This window comes from Alligator sinensis, unplaced genomic scaffold (genome assembly GCF_000455745.1).
Source record: "Alligator sinensis unplaced genomic scaffold, ASM45574v1 scaffold339_1, whole genome shotgun sequence".
In the NCBI taxonomy this organism is placed as follows: Eukaryota; Metazoa; Chordata; order Crocodylia; family Alligatoridae; genus Alligator; species Alligator sinensis.
In genome coordinates this window covers 422,907-445,211 of record NW_005842731.1, presented here as the reverse complement: position 1 = coordinate 445,211, position 22,305 = coordinate 422,907, and the positions used below count along the sequence as shown (strand labels likewise).

General features: G+C 42.8%; 1 long non-coding RNA gene across 1 annotated transcript in view; it reads right to left on the bottom strand.

The window, feature by feature from the left end:
* The window catches only part of LOC112552023, a 51,047-nt gene extending 32,719 nt beyond the window's left edge, over window positions 1-18,328 (bottom strand). The window contains exon 1 of the long non-coding RNA XR_003096383.1: window positions 18,210-18,328. This is a non-coding gene — a long non-coding RNA (uncharacterized LOC112552023). The remainder of the gene's footprint in view (window positions 1-18,209) is intronic.
* Window positions 18,329-22,305: the final 3,977 nt, after the last annotated feature.

Here is a 22,305-nt window from a genome sequence, read left to right as displayed (position 1 = left end):
TTTATCCTAGAGTGTTCCTGCCAGAACCAGGGCCATGAGGCTTCTGCTTTTGCAGCAGAAGCCTTGGGGCCCCTCATTCCAAGGAAATCAGCATGATTTCTAACTATATATTGGAATCAAGGCCACTGGTGTCCCTAAGGTCCTACCCCATGGTATTCCATGGATCTGGAACTTTGAATCATTGCCAGTCCAACACAATGAAATGAAAGGAAACCAGGCAAGTTTCTCTTCATGTTTTTGCAAGTTGGTCAAATCTTACATTTTTCTGAAAAATATTTTGGCTTTGACAAAGTATCATTTTTTCTGATTAAAACTGGAACCCCTGCTTTTTAGATCCCCATTGCCTTACAAAAATTGCAACACAAAAGAACTATTTTTTCTTGTATGCAAGTGATCTCATTAAAATATATTCCTGCAGTTAAATGTAATGAATTGAAAGAAAACTTTCTTATGGATGCCTTTATTATATCTATAGTTAGATATCTAGGAAACAATAGTGATATAATTTTGTGTTGATGGTTGGCTTTTTAAAAAGTAAGCTTGGTTTTTAGGAAAGATATTGATTTGACAGCACTAAAATATTCCATTCAGCCAAATAATATGTAAATATATGGGCATAATATTGTTATAGAGGAACAATCCTGAAATTGACAAAATGACCTGGATGCTGAGGTCATTCTTCTGTCTACTTCTTACTACTTGTGACATTTCCTTTAATACTACTACCAGTTTTTCTATATTTGTCCCCACACTTCTCTGACATTTGCCTCATAGCTTTGATCACATATGGTACAAGCAGACTTTTTGCTGATGCCTCTTGAATTTCCCTTCATGTCTAAAACTATCACTGCTATCCATGATCTTTTCATTTATCTTCTATCCACATTTACCACATATTAGAGTTGGGATGTCCATAGTCACTGCATCTAATGCTACTGTTCATCAGACAAGGTTCTTTGGGTGAATCTGATATCTTTTATTAGACCAACTTAAATATGCCTATGTCCTTAGACCAACCCGGCTACAACCTACACCACTATGTGTCAGATTCATTCTTTTATAACTTGTTCTTAGTAGATTGCAATAGTAATCCAAAATCTGGCTCTTTCATTCTTCTTACTTTCAATCCTCCTGCCACTTCTTATTTCTTCTGAGCAAAACTTGCTCAGCAATATTCCTCTCCCCATTTATGTTATTTGTCATATCAGTTCCTCATTCCTTCCTTTTATTTCTATTTAACTTTAAGATGTGGTTCTTTTATTTCCTCTCTTTGTAGTCCCAATAATCATCAATAGCTTTATGTTGATAATGCCAAGAACAGAACCAGGAACTGTATATGGCCTTTATTGATTTGACTAAAGCCTTCAACTTTGTTAACTGTGAGGCTTTGTGGAAGATCTTATCAAAGTTTGGTTTCCCAAGGAAATGTATCACCATCCTAAGACTCCTTTGTGACCATATGACTGCCTCCATCCTATGCACTGGCTGTGCTATGGAACCTTTTGCTATATTAACTGGCATTAAACAGGGCTGCACTAGTGCTTGCAATCACTAGAATTAGTGATTCCACTAATTCTATTTTCCATCCTTCTTGAGGTTATCAAAATGCTCATCCTTGACCTTCTGCCATATGTCATCAGCATCAAGTACAAGATGGATGGGACGTTTTTCTCTCTCTTCCCCCTCCACGCCAGAACCAAAGTTACTTCAGCCTCATGGAACTTCAGTATGCCAATGATTGTGCTATCATTGCACATATAGAGGGGGACCTACAAACAGCCTTTAATGTTTTCTTCCAAACATACTAGTGCCTGGGACTGACCCTTAACATCAGAAAAACAAAGGTGCATCAGCCTGCTCCAGGTCAGTCAACTCCCCTGGCAAAGATCCTTTTTGATGAACAGGAGCGGGAGAATGTTGAACACTTTGCATACCTCAGCAACTAAGGAGGCCAACATCAATGAGGAGATCCGGTATAGGATCCTGTGTGCCAGCTCTGCCTTTGGAAGACTGTGTCATTGTGTGTTCAATGATCACAACATCACGACTCGAATAAAGTTTCTATGATATATGGCTGTGATCACGTCAGCTCTTCTCTGCAGCTGTGAAGCTTGGGGTGACCACCTGAAAAGCCTGTAACACCAGCACTACCTCCAGAAAATCCTTGGCATAAAGTGGGAGGATAATTGCACAAATGTCCATGTCCTCACTGATGTTAACACCACCGGTTTGGAAGTGCTGATTATTTAACATTAGCTACCGTGGACAGGACACTGAGCATGCATGATGTGCATTTACTAAAGCAACTGCTATATTCAGAACTCAGTCAAGGACAAAGGCCTTGTGGGGAGGGGCAGGGTGTGTGTGTACTGGAAATGCTTCAAGGACACCCTCAAGGTGAACACTAAGAAGTGTGGCATTGAACCACAAATGGATAAAAACTAGCCCAGGACAGGGCTACATGGTGACACCATGTGAGAAACATTACTTTGAGGGAAAACCATCTCACCCTGGAGGCAGACAATGACAGAAATGGAAGAAAAGGACACAAGATTGGGAAATCCATGGTATGACCCTCCCTTTAAGCATCACCTGTAGTGTCTGACACAGAGCTTTCACTCTAGGATTGGCCTGCTGGCCAATAATGGACTCATTTACAGCCCTTTACCTGTCCTATGGGAGTGATCATCCTCGACTGTGAGGGATTGCCAGGACTGCCACCAATGATTCCTTAGATATAATTTAAGATTGGTTTGCCAGTAAGGACCTTGGGGATTCATTGGTTTCTCAGTAACGACCCAGGATCCATGGTCCCATAGCAGTTCCACATATAGAGTGCTGTGGTGTTAGTGAGAGTCATTCTGGGACAGCCTCACTATATTGGTTGTTAAGGAATATAACTCCTAATCCCATTGTTGTGTGTGCTGAGTATAAAACTTTTCAATAAATGTAAATCGAGGAACTTGTGATAAATTTGAGACAAAAGTTTAACACATCCTCAGCTGGTTCAAATTGAAGTCAATTGAGTTATAATGTTTATATCATCTCATGATCTTACCCAGTATTTCTATGAGTGGACGGAAAGCAAGGCAGAACGACACCTTAAAGACTAACTCATTCAGAAAACCTTTGTAGGTGACAGCCTATTTCATCAGGTGCTATAACACCTGACAGTAAGCTGCGGCCTATGACAGTTTATGCCTTTCTGAATTAGTTAATCTCTAAGGTCCTTGGCAGAGGTTACATTTAAATATGATTAGTCTATTAATCAAGTCTTAAATAGTAACCCAACCAGACATTTAGGGAATCAGTGAGTCCACAAAAAGAGAAACCAGCCACACTGGTTTCCATCACACTTTAAATGGAATGTGTGGCAGGGTTAGGACCACACCAGGGTCTCCAGCTGACCCTGGTGCAGTCCTCTCTGGCTAACAATCAGTGAAGCAGCTGATCATTGGCCAGTTCTGGGGACTAACCAGGGGCTCATTGGCGTCCCGGTGACAGTCCTGATATAGCCAACAATCAGCTACCTCTGGTAGCACTAGAGCTGTTTTGAGCCCCAGTGAGATCTTGGAGCCAGCTGACAACCAGCTGACTGTTTGGTACCAACTGTCAACTTGCCAGGGAACAAGGAGCATAGGATAATGATCATGTGGCATGGCAGGAGGTGCAATGGTTGGAATTGGGGATTAGATTCCATCATGTCTTTACCTGACCGTTTGCCTGAGGTGCCACCTGACCTGCATTCTGCTTGACTTCAGACTAACACAGCTAACTATGTCTCTCTATAAGTCGGTGAAAGGTGTAGACTTGTCCAGTAATTTTAAGAGCGCACAGAAATTTAAGACACCTTTTTTTCTTTCATATGTATATTATATACATGCATACATAGCAGGAAAAATAATTTGTTATGCATTAGAAAGAATTGTTGCCAATCAAACACCCCAAATTAAATAGTCCTACCTATATTATGCATTATGTATTCAATGTTTCATTCTTTATTTTTCTTTCCTTCCCATTCCCTTTTTTGTACATCCCATCTATCCACTCTTTCTCTATTTGTCCATCTTTAGTTCCATTTGAAAACCAAATGTTGTTCATTCCTTATTTTTAAAATATTGACCCCTGAATTAATACCCTAATATAAACTTACAGGTTAATTTTAATGATCTGTGTACAGTATTACACCTCTTCAGTATCATATTGCACTTATAAAATAAAATTTGACCTTGCAATGTCAACAAACAGTTTCCCGCCATTGGGGGAAATACTTGACTTTACCCCCTGTTTGTCTTGCAGACAAATGCTTAGAGACCAGGTTCAAAAGGGAAACATAATAGCTTAGCAGGTAATAAATGCACAAGTAATCTCATTATATGCCTGGTGAGGCTATAGGAATGCCTGTTAATCTCATTTCCTCAGAAAGATGTGTAAAACTGAATTTCACAGCTTTAGGTGCAGATAAATATGGCCTGCAGAGGTGATGTGATGGAGCTTGTCTCCCTCTTTCTTCCCTCCCTATTTCTTTTCCCTTCCATCCTCCCTCTTCCTTCCCCCAATAATTTATTTGGAAACATTAATGCAAATCTAGCTATAACCAAAACTCTTTGATCAACATCAGAATAAAAACTTTGAATACTTGTATTATATCATGTATTCCTTGGTGAGCTTTAGGATATAGGAATAATTACTTTGATAGCTTTTCATTCATTGTAACAAGTTCAGAATCTTCTATGTATAAACGAGGAGGCTTCTGTGCCCAAATTCTCTGAAGGTATAAATGGGTATACTGCAAAAAACAGCAATCTGATACTTTCTTTACATAACACATATTAACCTGAAGTTTGCTATGGCCTTATTAGAAAAAACTAAACACATCTGGGAAGCTCTTGTGGTGGCATCTAAAAATAGCTAAGGACACCAAATCAGTCAGCCTGGACTGCTGATCACTACTGTTGTTTTTCAGTGATACAGGATCAGGCAGATGGTCCAGTGGTTAAGGCAAAAATTCTAGTGTTCAGGTGACAGGGTCAATTTCATGCCCTATTACTCCTATTGTGTGTGACTTAGGTCAAATTTCTTATGTTAAATAATCCCTTCTCTGCTTCAGTAGATAATGTTGGGTTGTGCTGCAAACCACTAAGATGAAATGTTCCCATGTTTCATTAAATACAGAATGTATTTTTAATTTTGGTAGATTAGAACAAGGCTGTCAGTGCAGTAGCTGAAACACTTTCCTCACCTCAACGGTACATTAAATGTTTATTTGATTTTTTGCCAGTTGAGAGTGTAATACTACATTAGCTGCTGAAGTGTCAACGACTCTTTGGAAGGAAAAAAATCATCAGGCATTCTATCCTATTTTTGGCATTTTTTAAACTTCACATGAAACAGTTTGTCAGAACAACAGTAGACATTAAAATGGGAAAATCTAAGCAGTCCCAGCTGAACTATCACCAAATCTGCTCTCCCAGCCCTGGCGTTGTTGCTTTTAAAGAATAACAGCTGAGAAGTTTGGGGAGTTCTCAGCATGGGTATGCTGCCAAGGTATGCACTCTGTGGGGCAGGGCTGGACAAAGGCATGGGCAAACCAGATAGCTGCCCAGGGCCCAGACCCAAACAGGGCCCAAAAATGTTTTTTGTTTTTTTTTTCCATTGTCCAATTATTATTATCATTATCTCTGGCAAAGGGGGGCCTGATGCTATAAGTTTACCCGGTGCTGCCAGGAGTCTAGATATAGGGCTGCTGTGAGGGTAGAAAACAATTCTGGAACCCCTCCTAATCTTGGCACTCTGGCCAGATGCTTCTCTTTCCCACCCCTATTTAAAATACTGGCTATTCTACCCTTCCATGCTAGTGAAAAAAATTGTGCCTCATGTTGATCCAGATGAATATTGCTGCTTGTAAGCCCTGCTGAAAGGTTACAAAATGTCTGATTTTTTGGGGTCTGAGAGAGGAAAGATGCTTTATTAGGGACAGGAGAATAGTCCATTGATTAAAGCACTATTTTGGGATCAAAACGAGAGACAAGATTAATTCAGCTTCTTATTCCACCATCCACTGTTTATATGGCATTTTGGCATTTTGACAATTTGCATTTTTCAAAACTCATTTAGGAGCTTGAATTTAGGGCCTTGTTATACAGTAAATTTGGAGCTCTTAATCCCTGGATTCTCTGCCCATTAACACCTGAAATGAGCTTTAAGAGCTCATTATGTGGTTCAGAGTTACAGTACTCCAGGGCAGGATTGTCTCTGATCTGTGCTACCCATCTCATGTTGCACTAAGGTGTAGCCACTGTTGCCCTGTGGGGTCAGGCCAACTCTCAGGATCTCAATATTGCACTGTTAGGCAGAAGGGTGTGACACAATTGCACATATACAAACACACAAATCAATTGGATGCGCACGCACGCACACACACACACACTCTACCAGCTCAGGCACATACACATCCAAACTAGCTTAGGCACATGCATACCTATCACCAATTCAAGCACATACACTATACACCCCAAAAGTTAGACAAAAATCAATTGTCCATACCTGCACACTCAGTACACATACACAAATCACTAATTCATATATCATACATGCAATGACACACACACACCCACCTGTTCACACACATATAACCCGCCTACACATAGGTAAGTTCCTAACTTGGATGGCACGGTATGTATATGTGTGCTTGGGTTACCTGGGATACTTGGGGGAAGGTTAAGGTGAGAAAGAAAGAAAGAGTTAGTGTAGGGAGTGAAAGTTGCCAGAACTGAGACTAGAACCGGTGGACTACTAGAAGCTGGCTGAGGAACTGAGGCTTGGGGTTATTTAAGGTAGACTGGGGCTGGAAACTCAGAGAGACATCTGAGATATTGGGGGGGGGGGAGCAAGTGGTGGCAAGGAGGAGACAGCCAGGAAAGAGAGAGAGAGGCAGAAACCTGGGAGCTTGGGGCTGGAAACAGGCTGACAGCTTAGAGACTGGGAGGGGGGGCAGATAAGTGGTGGCAAGGAGGAAACAGTTAGGAAACAGACAAAAACCCAACTCAGGGTTTCAAAATAACAGGTTTATTAAACAGGCAACACACTACACAGCCCCATGAAGTTATTGGTTCACACACACATACACACACACACAAGCATTCACAATGACAGCAGGAGAAAGAGACTCAGTGGAAGGGCTGGAATCCAGTTATGGAAGAGAGGCAGAGCCCAAGTCCTTGGTTGAAGAGGGGGTAGAGGGTGATGGCTACCGATCCAGGCTAGAAAGGGGTCCTTGTCTAGTAGGTGTTGTCCAGAGGGGGGTTGACTGCAGGGCCTCTGGGTAGACTGCTTCACTACCCCTTTTTATGGGGCAAACTACCTCTGATCTCCTATGGGGAGGGCCTGTCCAGGCAAGGTCAGTCCTGTTCCAGAGGGTTCCAGGTGTTCTTACTGAACATGTGCAGCCTTGGCCCAATGGTGGGTTGCCTCATCTTTTGTTTCTTGAATGCCAAGCGAGGATGGTTCCAAGGGCTGGGTTGTTGGTCCAGGTATTGGTGTTGATGGTTTGGTCATTCAGAGGGAGCTATTTTTAGACCTACTGCCATTGTCTCCCAAGCACCCTCATTCATCCCCATTCTTTCAGGAACCAAGTAAAATAGGAGGGGTAGGTGTGAGTCATGGGTTACACAACCAGGCCTGGGGACAGGATGGAGACTTGACATAACTTATAACTTACATTTGTAGGCCTAAATCATATAGTACCAGTAAAACAGTAATATAGAACAGTAAAAATCAATATAAACATAATAATTATACAATATAAAGAAGGAAAAAAAAACAAAACAAATACAACTTGCTACCAAAATAAAATGCTGAAGCATATCCTATATCTTAGCTCACTTGTACTTATCTATAGGAGATATAGAGGAATAGACAAAGTCAGAAATGGTTGGGGAAGGGGAGGGAATGCATTAAAAAAACCCTGGGGATTTTAGCTACACCACTAGAGATTAAAATATAATTTAAACACCCCACCTGCCCTCCCTCCCTCCCCACTGCCTCGGGGAGCAGGCACAGAGGGCTTAAACTTCCTGACCAGCTGCCACTGCTGCTGCTGTTGCTGCAGCTCTCTGGGCCAGAAGAATAGCAGCCAAGCAGCAGTGGCAACCAGGCAACAAGATATCCCTTCCCTGCCTACTTCCCTGGGCAGCTACAGAAAAGTAATGCCCTGAGGATTGAAGCAGGCAGGGGGAAACCCCAAAGGGTAGGAGGTGAAGCCCAGGGCTGGAAGAAGAGAATTGGGGAAGTTCTTGGGGGTGGAGGGGGAATCCCCAAATGGGAGGGGGGGTCAGTTCTCCAAGCTCTCTTTCACCTGGTGTAACAGCTCCAAACTCGAACTAGCACAAGCACTGACCACCATTTGTGGGATACACAGTGTAAGGTGTAACAAGGCCCTCAGGGCTTTGTTACACATGATTGTTAGGCAGCTCCTAGAGCTCTCAACCCCTGTAGGGTCTACACATTAACACCTGAAGCTAGTTTTAAGCACACTTTAGGACGTCTAAAGTTATGCTACTCTAGGGCAGATTTCTCTTTGATCAACATTACCCCTCTTGTCTTCCATTACTGTGTGGTCACTCCCCACAGATGAGCTGCCCAAGTTGTAGTCCTGCAGCATCCCAGGATAGTATAACCTCCCCTACCTTTCTTTTCTGTGATAACAAACTTTCCACTCCCTAAACTCTACTGCCCGGAGGGGACATGTGGCACCAAGCCAATTCCCCCTCCTGCCCCCCAGGGGATTGCCCTTCGTACCCTGATGGATGCAACCCTAATATAAAGAGCCTGAAGATCACATGCCAGATAGCCAGGTCAAATGGCATGAACAGGTTCAGGAGAGGGATCTGGAGGGTTGGAGGATGTTGAGGGGCAAGGTAGGGGGGCAATTTGGGTCCCATTGTGCTGGTGAAAATATTCTTTTAGAGAACTAATTTGACATAGACACGGCTTGGCAAAATACATTTTGTATTTCATAATTGTTATACTTCAGAGTATTTGATTGAAGTCAAAGAACCCTATAGCTGAGGTACAATCCAGTCATCCTAAAAGTTATTTTGCAAATACTGGTGATCTAATGTGTATTTCACAAATGAATACTGTATTCAGTACTTAGTGAATCTATCAGAGCTAATCATTTTGTCTATTATTATACAACCTCCTCTTTCTATTCTACCTTAAAATTAAATTGTTCATAGAGGGTTTTTGACTGTTTAACAAATATTTCTGAAAAAAGAACAAATGTGATTTTCCTTAAAAAGAAATCCCATATCTATCTATCTATCTATTTATCTATAGTAAATGTCCAATTTTCTTGGGGGGGGGGGGGCGCAGAACTGTTCCAAAAAATATGTCCAACAAGAGCTACTTAAAATTCCCATCCTAGGGATTTTTTTTGTTTCTTCCTGCAAACTTTTATCCACATTTTCACTAAAGAAAGAACCCAGACAAAATAATATTTTTTTCTTTGTGGAAAAAAAAATTGTATTATTTAGTACATCAACCTTGCTTCACATGGGATCATGCAAGAGATTATTTAAGTGTTATTTACAATAGGAATTGAGATGGGTTGACCTCCTACTGTTCGTTGTCAGCATCTTATCCAAAAACAGTGGGAGCAAATCTGCCTGCCACTAAATTCAATTTATGCTATTTTATATCTTTATTTCAGCAGAGAAACCTGCTACATGAGCTACTGAAAACAGATGTACATCACCAGGTGAAGAACAAGTGAGTCCTTTTGAATTTCTTTAGGCAGCTGACATTATATCATTTAAGTGTCTTATTGCATTTGTCTATATATGACGAAGTTGACTCACACCTGAATGAAAAGCCATCAGCTCCCCCTGACAAATATAAAAGCATTTTGTATACTTAATGTAGTGGGCTGTTACTCCTTTAGCTAGGCCCAGAAGCCACACTTTCCCCTTTCTTCCCTCAAACTAAACAAAATAACAAAACATCAACACCCTTCCCACCCCCGTCCAGGCCAAGGGTGTCATTACAGTGCTTAGTGTTCCCTTTCTTCTCAGCTTCCCTCCTTTAGTGCCATCTTTCTGAGAGCTTTTAATTTACTCCCATGCAAGGCAATCATCCCTATCAGCAGGATCAGAGCTCCTAGACAGACAGACTATTACTCCCAATGCCCTTGCAGCTGGGCTTTGGCTCCTGAGTGATGCACCTTGTTACTTAGATTTTAAGTTGATATTAAGGTACATAGAAGTGGAACAGCAATCAGTTGAACCATGATTTATGTTTTTCCAAATAATGGAAATGACAATTTAAATATTTAGCTGACCAATCCCTCTCTAATAGAATGGCCAGGTTATAGAAATATTTCTTTAAAATACAGAGATACATTATTTCATGGTCATTTTCATTGGATAAAAAGGTATATTTTTTGTCATAGTCTACAGGTGGTTTAAACCAAAATGGATTTTAAATTTATTGTGGCTCCTTATATTGCAAAATGAAAATAAGATAAACAGTCTTTGATTCAGACACACCAGAAAAGAATATGTTAGAAAGGGCATATTTGCATTTTTATAGGGTTGTAAATAGAACATTATTAGCAGTTCACAGGTTTCTTTGATCCCTCCCCATAAGTTTGGAAACCAGAATCTGACCCCTTGCTTAAGGTAGTAGTCAACCATCAATCATCTGGATTATTGTGTACATGTAAGAGGTCTAGTCACCAAGACCTTTGATGTGTAGGCCTAGGCAAGTGCATGGAGGACTGGAGGCTGCCCAAACCTTACCATCCTCCATTTACCGAGACAGAATCCAGAGGCCAGATTGAGTCCAGACTTTCAGTGCCTCAATGGTTTTAGCTTCTGCCAGAAAGCAACAGATAAAAACTGCTAGTGACTGGCTAATGTTTTAGTGAGGGCATATTTCTGTCACGGTGATGTCCCTTAGCCTTTTTCCAAGCAAGGAGTACTCACAAGCAGTGGGGCTTTTGAGATACCCTATACTTGCCTTACTCTGAGTGTTGCACCATTATGGTATTTTATAGTTGCTACACTGCTATGAGTATCCCTACCACATTGCCACCAGGCCCTGTAGTCAGATGTAGTATAACCATACCCAGAACCCTGTTACCATAAGTAAGTGAAGTAGAACCTGAACCTGCGCAAAGTAAAATGCCAGAACCCAGAGAACCTTATGACTTTTTTTCCTTCCCACTAATTTTAGTCAAAATGTCTTACACATTTTATTGCTTTGTGTTCCTCAGCTGAAAAAGTGACACAAGACAATCAAGTACTTAATTTCTCTCTCTATATATATATACTGAAGTGTCTGTCTGTATGTTTGTTTATAACTTGAGAATGGTTGTTCCTATAAACTCTAAAGCTTTCAAAATCACTGAATAGCAGCTGAAGAAAATTCTAGGTGGGTTATTTATCACTGACTATTTAAGGGAACAATGCTTTTCACACAGACAGTTATATGTGGCTTGCTCCAGAGTTGGTAGTTGAAGAGGGTTGTATACTGGCGCCAACAGCAAACACCACAAACATTGTTTACAAAGAAGTTCTACAATAAAGATTATTAATTTGGATATCATTTGAAATGCCTCCCCGTGTTAAATATTCCATGTTAAATATGTTGTACTATGTTCTTTAAAAATAAACAATATTTTTTACCTAAATATGTTGAATTAAGTTCTTTGAAAATAACCAAACACTGCAATTACAAAAAAAATAAAATAAAGTGGGGGGGAGAAATGGGTCCTTCTGCTACTTCACATATAAATAAGATTTAGAACAATTTATCTTTTCCACTAAAGAAAAGTATTAATATATTTGAAGTTCATCATTCCTTCAATGCAAGTCAGCTGTTTAAAGTTTGGTCCAAGTAGTACATTTGCTTGCTCCCAATAAACTTCAGTAACAATTAATTTCACTTTGCTTCATTACATCTATTGACTCCTAGGAAAGAATAAAATTTGGCACAGAACACCTAGAGATATTTCAGTTTGGGACACACTCAACATGGCCACATCCAAATGAACGTGGCCGTGAGATATGTGGTACCAACGACCCATCTGTAGCACCACACATCACACATTCCAGCATTCCCCACACTGCTACCTTGCAGCACAGGTACTGATTTGATGAACCAGGGGTAAAAAAAACAAAACAAAAAAAAACCCCTGCACCAAAAAAAAGGGGGGTGGTGCACATGGAGGCAGCATACACAACCCAAAATTGGAACATGGCCAGCCAGAGCCATGATCCAGCTGCTAGTCATCCTTCCACCTGCAGGAGTGCTGTGGTTGCAGCTTCCGCAGTCCCCAGAACCCCAGGTAAGGCTGCTGGTCTCCTACCCCACCCAGGGTAACCTGTCATGCACCAGAGTGTGTGGGGCACAGGCGTTCCCTGGGGACAAGTGTCAGTAGCACAAGATGTCTACTTGTCTCCAGGGAACCAAACATCTGCACTCATCTGGACATTGCCCATATATCATACAAAATGCATATTTTTTTCAAAACCTCCCTTTGATAATCTGCCGATTTGTTAGAACCCTACTTAATACGTGGTTAGTAATGTCAGAGACATTATTTCTGGCCTTGAGGTTTTTTGGGTTTTGTTGTTGTTTTTTTTAAGACGTGCATGTAGAATTAATGATAATACTAAAGATAGCAGACTATATAATTATGAAGAATTTCTAATATTATTTTTCTTCTCTTTGTTTTTTGTGCATCCTAGGGAAATGGGGTGATTTTTTAAAAGTGCTTAAAAGTATAAATAAAAATATATTTATAATATGTAGGAATCAGAATTTTGATAAAGCAATTATTCTTTTTAAATACACACAGGTGTGTGTGTGTATAATATATGTGTGTAATTAGTAAGTTGATGGAGTTGCATATAGGAATGTATGCTTCAACTATTGAGAGCCTCTCTATACAACAGATTACTACCAAGTTTGTAACTAACTGGCAGTATAGTTGGTTGTAAATGTTGTTTGTGCTTTTGTACCACTTTGAAATATAGCAGAAAATAATTTTGAGTGTGTTTCCCTGATGGAGGTGAAGGGCATTACATGGTGATTCTTCCTCTAGAAAATTTTCAGCAGTCTGACTTTTGGTAGTGCAATCTAGACCTTCTGAAAAAAAAATAAAACATCATGAATGGTTTGGCGGGTTCCTCCTAGTAAATTGTTTGATAGAATCTCAGAGCAAATATCCCTGTCTGTTGCTAGCAAAATACAGGACAGTTGCCCAGTATTTTCCAGATGCATTGATATAAACACAACTGAGCAGCAGGATGGGTGTGGGTGTGCATTCATGGTTGTGACAGGAGAAAAGCTGCCACATGGCAATAGCCCCAGTAGTGTTCAATTTAGTAAATGTGCCTCTAAAATCATAGTTTGAAACTCACTGAGGTCAATGGCAGATGACAGGGGTTTTGCCAGTGAACATCTAAAATCTATCTCCTATAGGTGCAAGGTTCAAACTTCTTTCAGATTTTTTTTTTCCTGAAAACTTTGGTAGATAATTTTTGTTGTTGTTGGAAATATCAATATTTGGTGTGAGGTTAGAGAGGGAAGGAGAAAAGGGGAAAAATCCTATTAAGGGGGAAAAGAGTAACATTGTTCAGAAATCTAAGGAAGGATAAGCACATCAGTCTTAGAGCCTACTACAGTTTTTAAAGCTCCACAAAACTTCCATCAACAAATTCAGTGAAATAAAGTTCTGATGAGTAGAAATCCTTTGCAGTGGCAGTTCTAGTAGCATAATGATGGAAACATTTCATTATGAATTTTCGGTGCTGGAAAGAGATATTTCCTTCAACCATTTTGGAGATTTAAAAAGCTTAGCCAATCATGTACTAGTCTGTATTCATGCATTAATGTATTCTGCCCTAAATGCAGGACTTTGCATTTGTCTTTGCTGAATCTCATCTAATTAACAGCAGACCATTTCTCCAGTCTGTTCTCTCTCTTGTATCTGCAACTCTACCCAACTTGGTGTCATTCACAGACTTCCTAAGGCGCGCTTGATCCTATCATCCAAATCAATAACAAAGGTAGTAAATAATACCAGACCCAGGACAGACCCTAGGGACACCCCCACTTGATACCTCCTCCCAATTAGGCATTAAGTCATTGATGATTACCTGTTGAGTAAAATGATCAAACTAGTTATGTACCCACCGTAAAGTACTTTTGTCTAGTCTGTATTCCCTTACCTTATTAATGAAAATGTCATGACAGACAGCATCAAAAGCCTTATTAAAGTCAAGGTATATCAATCACATCCACTGCTCTTCCTCCACACATAGAGCCTAACACCTAATCATAGAACGAGATCAATTTGGTCATACTTGACTGGCTTTTCATAAAACCATGCTGGCTGTTCCTGATATTATTTTCCTCTAGGTCAGTGGTCACCAACTGGTCGATTGCAATTGACTGGTTGATCATGGAGCCTCTTACAGTTGATCTGAGGCTGTGGGAGATGAGCGCATGTGCCCTCTCCCTGGTCCAGCCACTCAGTCTGGGGGGGGAGAGAAGGGAAAGGGATCAGATCAAGGCCTCCATGGTGAGGGACAGAGTGGGGCAGAGGCAGGAGCAGGGGTAAGGTGAGTGGGGCACCAACCGGGTAGGTGGTGAGAAGATTGAGCCCAGGTGGCTCCTCCAGGGACACAGGGAGGCTCCTGCCACTGTGCGCACCCCGGTGGAGGCTCTGGAGGGCACATGCTACCCCCATCTGTGCATGGTGGAGGCAGCTTCTGTTATGGGATAGGCTTTGTACCACAAGCCCCACTTCAGCTCGCTCGGGGGTGACCCGATGCCACATGCATCCCACCATTGGGCAGGCAGGGGACAAGTCTCAGCCCAGCAGTGGACGCACATGGTGTCAAGCTTCATTTGGGCCAGCTGAAGTGGGGCTCAGGGCCCAAAGCCCAGCCCACAACAGCAGTTGCCTCCACGCTGCTCACAGATCGAGGGGGCCACATGACCTGACTGCAGCAGCTGTGGAGGGAATGGAGCTGGGGTAGGGGCAGGCCCTGCACAGCCAGGGTGGGGCATGGGACAGAGCCATGAGTGGCTCATGCAGGGGGTGTGGGGATGCAGGGGGTACACAATCTGGGCGGGCATGGGGGCATGTGCCCCAGATCTACATGTGGGGTGGGGTGGGCTAGGGGAGTGGGGCTACAGGGTGGGGCTTAAGCCACCTAAAAATTCACCAATAGTGCCCCAACTCCCCTCCCAGTGTCACTGCTGCCCACCCCAAGAACAGCACAGCACAGCACATCCCAACCCCCCACCTGGGAAGAGCCTGGTGCAGCCACCCAGCCTCAGCCCACCCTCCCCCTCAGGGGGGAAAGGGGCAGGGGGAGGGGAAGGCTGTACTGGGCTCTTCCCAGTGAGGGGTTGGGCTATGCTGTGCTTGGGGAGGGCAGCAGCAGTGCTGCTGGGGAGTCGTGGGGGGGTGATGGCAAATGTTTGGGTGGCTGCAGCCACCTCCCCCGCCCCATAGCCCCACTCCCAGTGCTGCTACCATCACCCAGCCTGAGCACAGCCTGGCCCAAGACCCCCACCAGGAAGAGCCCAGTGCCACCCTGGCCCCAGCCCAACACAACCCATGTGCAGATCCGGGGGCACACCCCTGCTATGCCCTCCTGGACTGTGTGCCCCACCCTCTCTGCAGCCCCTGGATGAGCCGCTCATAGCTCCATCCCACACCTCACCCTGGCTGTGCAGGGCCTGTCCCTGCCACAGCCCCACTCCCTCCCTCCACCATGGGGAAGGAGGTAGATCAAGGCCCCAGCAGTGAAGGAGGGAGCGGGGCATAGGCACAAGCAGGGGCTGGGAAGAGTGGAAGACAATCAGAGGCCCAGGGGGCACATGCTCCCTGGGCCTCCGCTTGTCTCATCACCTGTCCCAGCCAGGGCCCTGCTTCACCCACAGACTGACCTTCTGGGTGAGTGTTTGTAGGCGGGGGGGAGCTGCACAGTAGATCTTGGGTTGCTTTTTAATTCAAAAAATGATCTCCTACTTAAAAAGGTTGGAGACCATTTTTCTCAGTTCTTCACAGTAGATTCCTGTGGTCCTGATCAATTATCTTTCCAGATATATCGACCAGGCTAACTAGTCTATATTTCCCCAGATCCTCCTTGTTCTCTTTCTTAAAGATGAGCACTATATTTGCTCTTTACCAGTCATCTGGGACCACAACTAACCTCTGTGAGTTCTCAAAGAGGATTGCCAATGGCTCCGAAATTACAGTTCCTTCCAACCAGTTCCTTTAGTACCCTAGCATGCATCCTATCCAGCCTTGCTAACTTGCAAGCATCTAGATTCCATAAGTGATTATAACCTATTACTCTTGTAGCAAAACTCTCAGTTTTTCTTTTTTTTAATTTATTTTAAAATGCATTCCCTCCCCTTCCCTGACCATTTCTGACTTTTTCTATCCCTCTCTATTCCCTATAGATAAGTATAAGTAAGCTAAGGTGTATGTCTGTGTGTGTGCGCGCAAAGGAACCAGTAAAATATCATGTCACCATCTATCCCGTTCAATAAGACAACTATCATTTGTAACCCTGAGTTGGGTTGTGTTTCACTGACCCCTGGTCCCTTCCCCATCTTAAATTCTGGTCTCTGTCTCTCTCTCAGCTCCAGTTCCACCCCCCCCCCCCCATTTTCCTGATCTCTCAATTCTGTCTCCCCTTTTCTGCCACATCTCAGCTCTTCTTTGTCCCTTTAACATTTTATTTTAGGTAGTAAGTTTTATTTTTCTCTCCCCTCTTTGCAAATAAGTGCCCATATATTTTGATATAGATATCCACTGTTTTGTAAGTGAAAATTATTGTGTTTTGTATTGATTTTTATTTTTTTTTTTACTGCTTTTATATTGTGTGGTTTCCATCTTGTGATATCAAGCCTCCAACTTATCCCCATGCCTGGTTGTGTAACCTATGACTCATACCTACCCCCCCCCCCCAGGGAACTTGTTTCCTGAATGAATGGGGATGAATGAGGGTGCTTGAGAGACAATGACAGTAGGTCTAAAAATAGCTTCCTCTGAATGACCAAACCATCAACACCAATACCTGGACCAATGACCCAGCCCTTGGAACCACCCTTAGCAGTCAAGAAACAAAAGAAGAGGCAACCAACCATTGTAACAAGGCTTCATATGCTCAATAAGAACACCTGGAACCCTCTGGAACAGGACTGACCTTGCCTGGACAGGCCCTCCCCATAGGGGATCACAGATAGTCTGCCCCATAAAAACGGTAGTGAAGACTGACTCCTTGAAATGTCATTTCCATCTGGACCAGACCAGCTCCACATCACACTGCCTATGTACCCAAGAGGCCCTGCTGGTGACCCCCGTCTAGACAACACCGAGCTGAAGGAGACCCCGACTGGCCATCGAGGACCCACTTTCAGCCTGGGATAGGTAGATATCACCTGCATATTTCCTCCTCCAATTTGGACTCTATTTCTCTCCTCCCAGACTTTAGCCCCTACATCAAACCTCTTTAACCCCTGCTGCCATTGTCTCTGTGTGTATGTCTGTGTGTGTGTGTGTGTGCGCAAAGGAACCAATAAAATATCATGTCACCATCTCCCCTGTTCAATAAAACCACTATCATTTGTAACCCTGAGTTGGGTTGTGTTTTACTGACCCCTGGTCCCTTCCCTATCTTAAATCCCAGTCTCTGTCTCTCTCGCGGCTCCAGTTCCACCCCTGACCCCCACCATTTTCCTGATCTCTCAATTCTGTCTACCCTTTTCTGCCACCTCTCAGCACCTCTTTCTCCCTTTTCTGTAAGCTCTTAGCCCTGTTACTTTCTGCAAGCTGTTTGTCCCACTCCCACCACTTTCTGCATCCTATCAGCCCTGTTGCTTTCTGCAATCTCTCAGCCCTGTTGCTTTCTGCAATCTGTAAGCCCTGATCCCACCACTTTTAGAATCCTCTCATCCCTGTGGCTTTCTGCAATCTCAGCCCTGTTGCTTTCTGCAACCTCTCAGCCCTGTTGCTTTCTGCAAGCAGTTAGCCCCACTCCCGCACCTTTTTGCAATCTCTCAGCCCTGTTGCCTTCTGTAATCTCTTAGCCTCAGTCCTACCACTTTTTGCATCCTCTCAGCCCTGTTGCTTGCTGCAATCTCTCAGCCCTATTACCATTTTTCCTCTCCCCACGTACCTCTTAGCTCCCCTGTAGTCTCCTTGCTCCGGCTCCAGGCTCTGGGCTTCTCCCCAGCATTGCTTCTTTGCTCTGCCAGCTTTCTGCTTTGAATTAACAACACTTAACCTTGAGTTACCTCAACTTCCCTCTAGTCTGTCAGTTCTAATCCTGGCACTGGCAGCTTTCATCTCAGTCTCCACCAGCAGTAACCTGAAGTAACCCCAAGCCTTGGCTCCTCAACCCAGCTCTCCCTATGTCTACCGGTTCTAATCCTGGTCCCAGTAACTTTCATCCCCTACACTTTCTCTCTTACCTTAACCTTCCCTCAGGTAGCCTAAGTACACCAAGCACATACATACACACCACAGATTAGGAACTCACCTGTGTGTAAGGTATGTAGGTGATATACATGTATATGTCACTGTGTGCATGATATATGAATTAGTGATCCATGTATGTGTATTGGATGTGCAGGTTTTGGTAACTGATTCTGGTCTAATTTCTTTTGGTCTGTATAGTGTTTGTAGGTGCTTCAGTTGGTGATAGGTGTGCATTTGCCTAGGCTGGTAATTTTGGATGTGTATGTGCCTGGAATGGTAGTGTGTATGTGCATGCCTGGCGGGGGGGCATGCACCTAGAGTGTGTGTATGCACCTAATTTATTTTTGAGTGTGTGCATGTGCAATTGTACACCATATCCTCCTATCTAGCAGCACAATATTGAGATCCTGAGAGTTGGCCTGACCCCACCGGGCAACACTCTAGGCTATTTGTTTCCTTACCTATCTTCCAGAAGCTCTCTTCATCTGGTAGGTTCCGTTGTTTGTGAAGATTGAAGTAAAAAATGTGTTAAATACTTTTCCCTTCTCTACATCTAGAAATAGTCTTCCACATTCTGCAGAAGAACTAAGTTTTCTCTGGTCTTCCTCTTGTTTTTAAGATATTTATACCCTTATACTTATATCCTTTTCAGATACCCTGTTTTATTCCCTTTTATATCCCTTACCAGCTGCATCTGCAATAGTGCCTTGGCCTTCTTAATTCTCTTCCTGCTTCCCTTTGCAATGCTCTTATACTCTTTCCTAGTAGTATAGCCAAGTTTCCACTTTTTTATGAAATTCTTTTTTGAGTTTCAGATCCTCAAAGAGGTCATTGTCTAGCTAAGTTTTTATCTATCGTTGTCCTTTCCATTATTTCATCTCTTTGGGATAGCTTACACCTCTACTCCTAAAAGAGCCTCCGTAAAGTACACCCTGGACTTCCTTCATTGACAGGATCTGGCCCATAATTTAGTGTAGTTTAATAAGCATTTTGCTAGTGAACCAATGAAAATAAGCATGGCTAGCTGGCTTGAACCAGCTAGTGTTGAGACCCCAATATAAGGTGGCTGTGTACAATACTGCAAATTATTCAGCTTCATTTTCCCTGTACGTTGGACAACCCTGATATCCCACAAAAGAGCATGTGTTTGTTTAGTTTTTGGTTAGGGGGGGGTCATATTTAATTACCCAGATTGAACAGAAAGGGATAGGGAACTGGAAGAGACAGCTTATTGGTACACCTTCTCTCTGGCCTAGACAGCTTTGTTTCAGATGTCCATAGCCCAGCTAGGAAAGCTAAGGGAGCATCTGAGCTCCACTTGCATATTAAGAAAAAAACTTCTAACTGAATAATTGTGTTCAAAACTTGCATTTAAACAGTTATGAGATTCCCATATGTGTTACGGAAATCTGAACTTTCTGCAGCTCTACTGAGCAAACAAATGCTTCTGTTTGCTACTGCTCTTTCACGAATGCCCCACTTGTTGAAATGATATTTTTTTATGGAAAGCACATTAGAATATATAGAGCATACATTAGTAACTTATAGGAGACTTTTCTGGGAAAATATTTGGTGAGAGTGAGAAGGCTGGATGAAGCAGTATCTGGAACTCTGCCAGCCTGCAGGGATCTCATTGCAAAATTGCAAAATCCATGGGTTTCTCTGGTAAAATGAGAAATCTGTGTTTGTTCCTGGTAAAAGGTAAAATCCTTGGTTTACTCCGTTTTCCCATGGGAAATGGAAAACCCAGATACCTGCTCATCACCAACACAATCTTCCATCTGCCAAACTGCACAAGAAATCTTGGATGCACCCCCGCTCCAAGCATTGGCATCTCATTGATTACGTCATCATCAAGACAGGCAGGATGTCAGAGTGACAAAGGCCATGAGAATTGCAGAATTCTTGACTGAGGATCATAGTCTCCAACCTGAATATATGGATACATCCTACTAGATGACCACAAGACAAAAAAAGCACCCCAAAAGCTCAATGCCTCCAAATTGAAACAGGAGAATGTGAAACAGGTAGTTCTTTGTTGAAGAACTGTGCAGCCAAATAGTAACAATTGATGTAAACTCAAATAATAATGAGGAAAATTGGGCATCCTTCTCCCTGTCTACTCAGCTGCATCCAATACTCTCAGTTCCATCACACATACATTTCAAGATTGGTTTGATGAAACCAATACTGATATAGCAAGACTACTGAATGAGAAACATTGGCTCCATAAGGCCTGCTTAGAAGATAGCACTTCAACATCTAAGAAGAAAGCCTTCGATAACATCAAAAGGATTTTCAAATGCAAAATCAAATGCAAAACTCATGGCTGAGGAACAAGGTCAATGAGATTCAGTCCCAGACAGATAGGAACTATATGAAGAACTTCTATTATGCCCTAAGGACAATCTATGGGCCACAGTCATCAGGAACATCTCCAATACTGAGTACTGATAGCACCACATTGCTCATCAATAAAGGAAAGATACTGCAGAGATGGGCAGAACACTTCAACAACATCCTCAATCAACAATCATCTATTAGTGAGGAGGCAATTGATCAACTGCCCCAGGTAGACATTAACATATCTCTTGCTGATCCTCCAATGCTGACTGACACTGTGAAAGCAATTAACCTGCTGTCAATGGTAAAACACCTGAAGCACATGCTATACCAGCACAAGTCTATAAGGCTTGCACATGGCTTTCAAACTGACTGAACTCTTCCAGGTACTATACTCTAGGAGTACTCAAGGTACTATACCCTAGGAGTACAAGGATGCATCCATTGTCCATGTCTACAAGTGGAAAGACAATAGATAATACTGCAACAACCATTAGGGCATCTCCTTGCTGTCAATAGCTGATAAAATCCTCACCAGAATTGTGTTGAAGCACCTTGTGCAACACATTGAATGAGGGCTCTTGCCTGAAAGTCAACCTGTGGTTTCAGGAAAAGGAGCGGGAGCATAGACATGGTGTTTGCAGCTTGTCAACTTCAGGAGAAATGACAGGAACAGAACTCCAACCTATACATGACTTCCATTCACCTGACAAAAACATTTGATACAGACAGTTAGGAAGGCCTTTGCAAGATTGTGGCAAAATAAGGTAGCCCGAAGAAATTCATTGAAATGATTCAGCAATTCTGTGATGGCATGCTCGCTCATGTTGTGGATGACAGGGGGTCATCTGAACCATTCCCAGTCACCAGTGGAGTCAAACAGGGCTGTGTGTTGACCCCAGCCCTTTTCAGTATGATGTTCTCTGCCACACTTACAGATGCCTTTCATGACTGTAACACTGGGATTGACATCAGTTACCAGATGGGTGGAAGACTCTTCAATTTGAGACTATAGGCAAAGATGAAATTACAGGAAGTGGCTGTTCATGATCTTCTGTTTGCTGATGACTTCCCTGAATGCCAAATCTGAGGTTGATATGCAACAGAGTATGGACCATTTCTCTTCAGCTTGTAACAATTTTGGCCTCACAATCAACACTAAGAAGACAGAAGTGATGCACCAGCCTGCACCACGAAAGCTTACATAGAGCCTACCATCACAGTGAATGGCCAACCTCTCCAGGCAGTGGACAAATTAATTAATCTTGCCAATACACTGTCACATGTGGTTCACATCACTGATGAAACCAATGCCAGAATTGCTAAAGCAAGCTTGGCTTCGGCAGACTGTATGCAAATGTTTTGGAGCACAGGGGCATCAACCAACAAACAAAACTGAAGGTTTGCAAAACTATTGTGTTGCCAGTCCTGATGTATCCATATGAAACCTG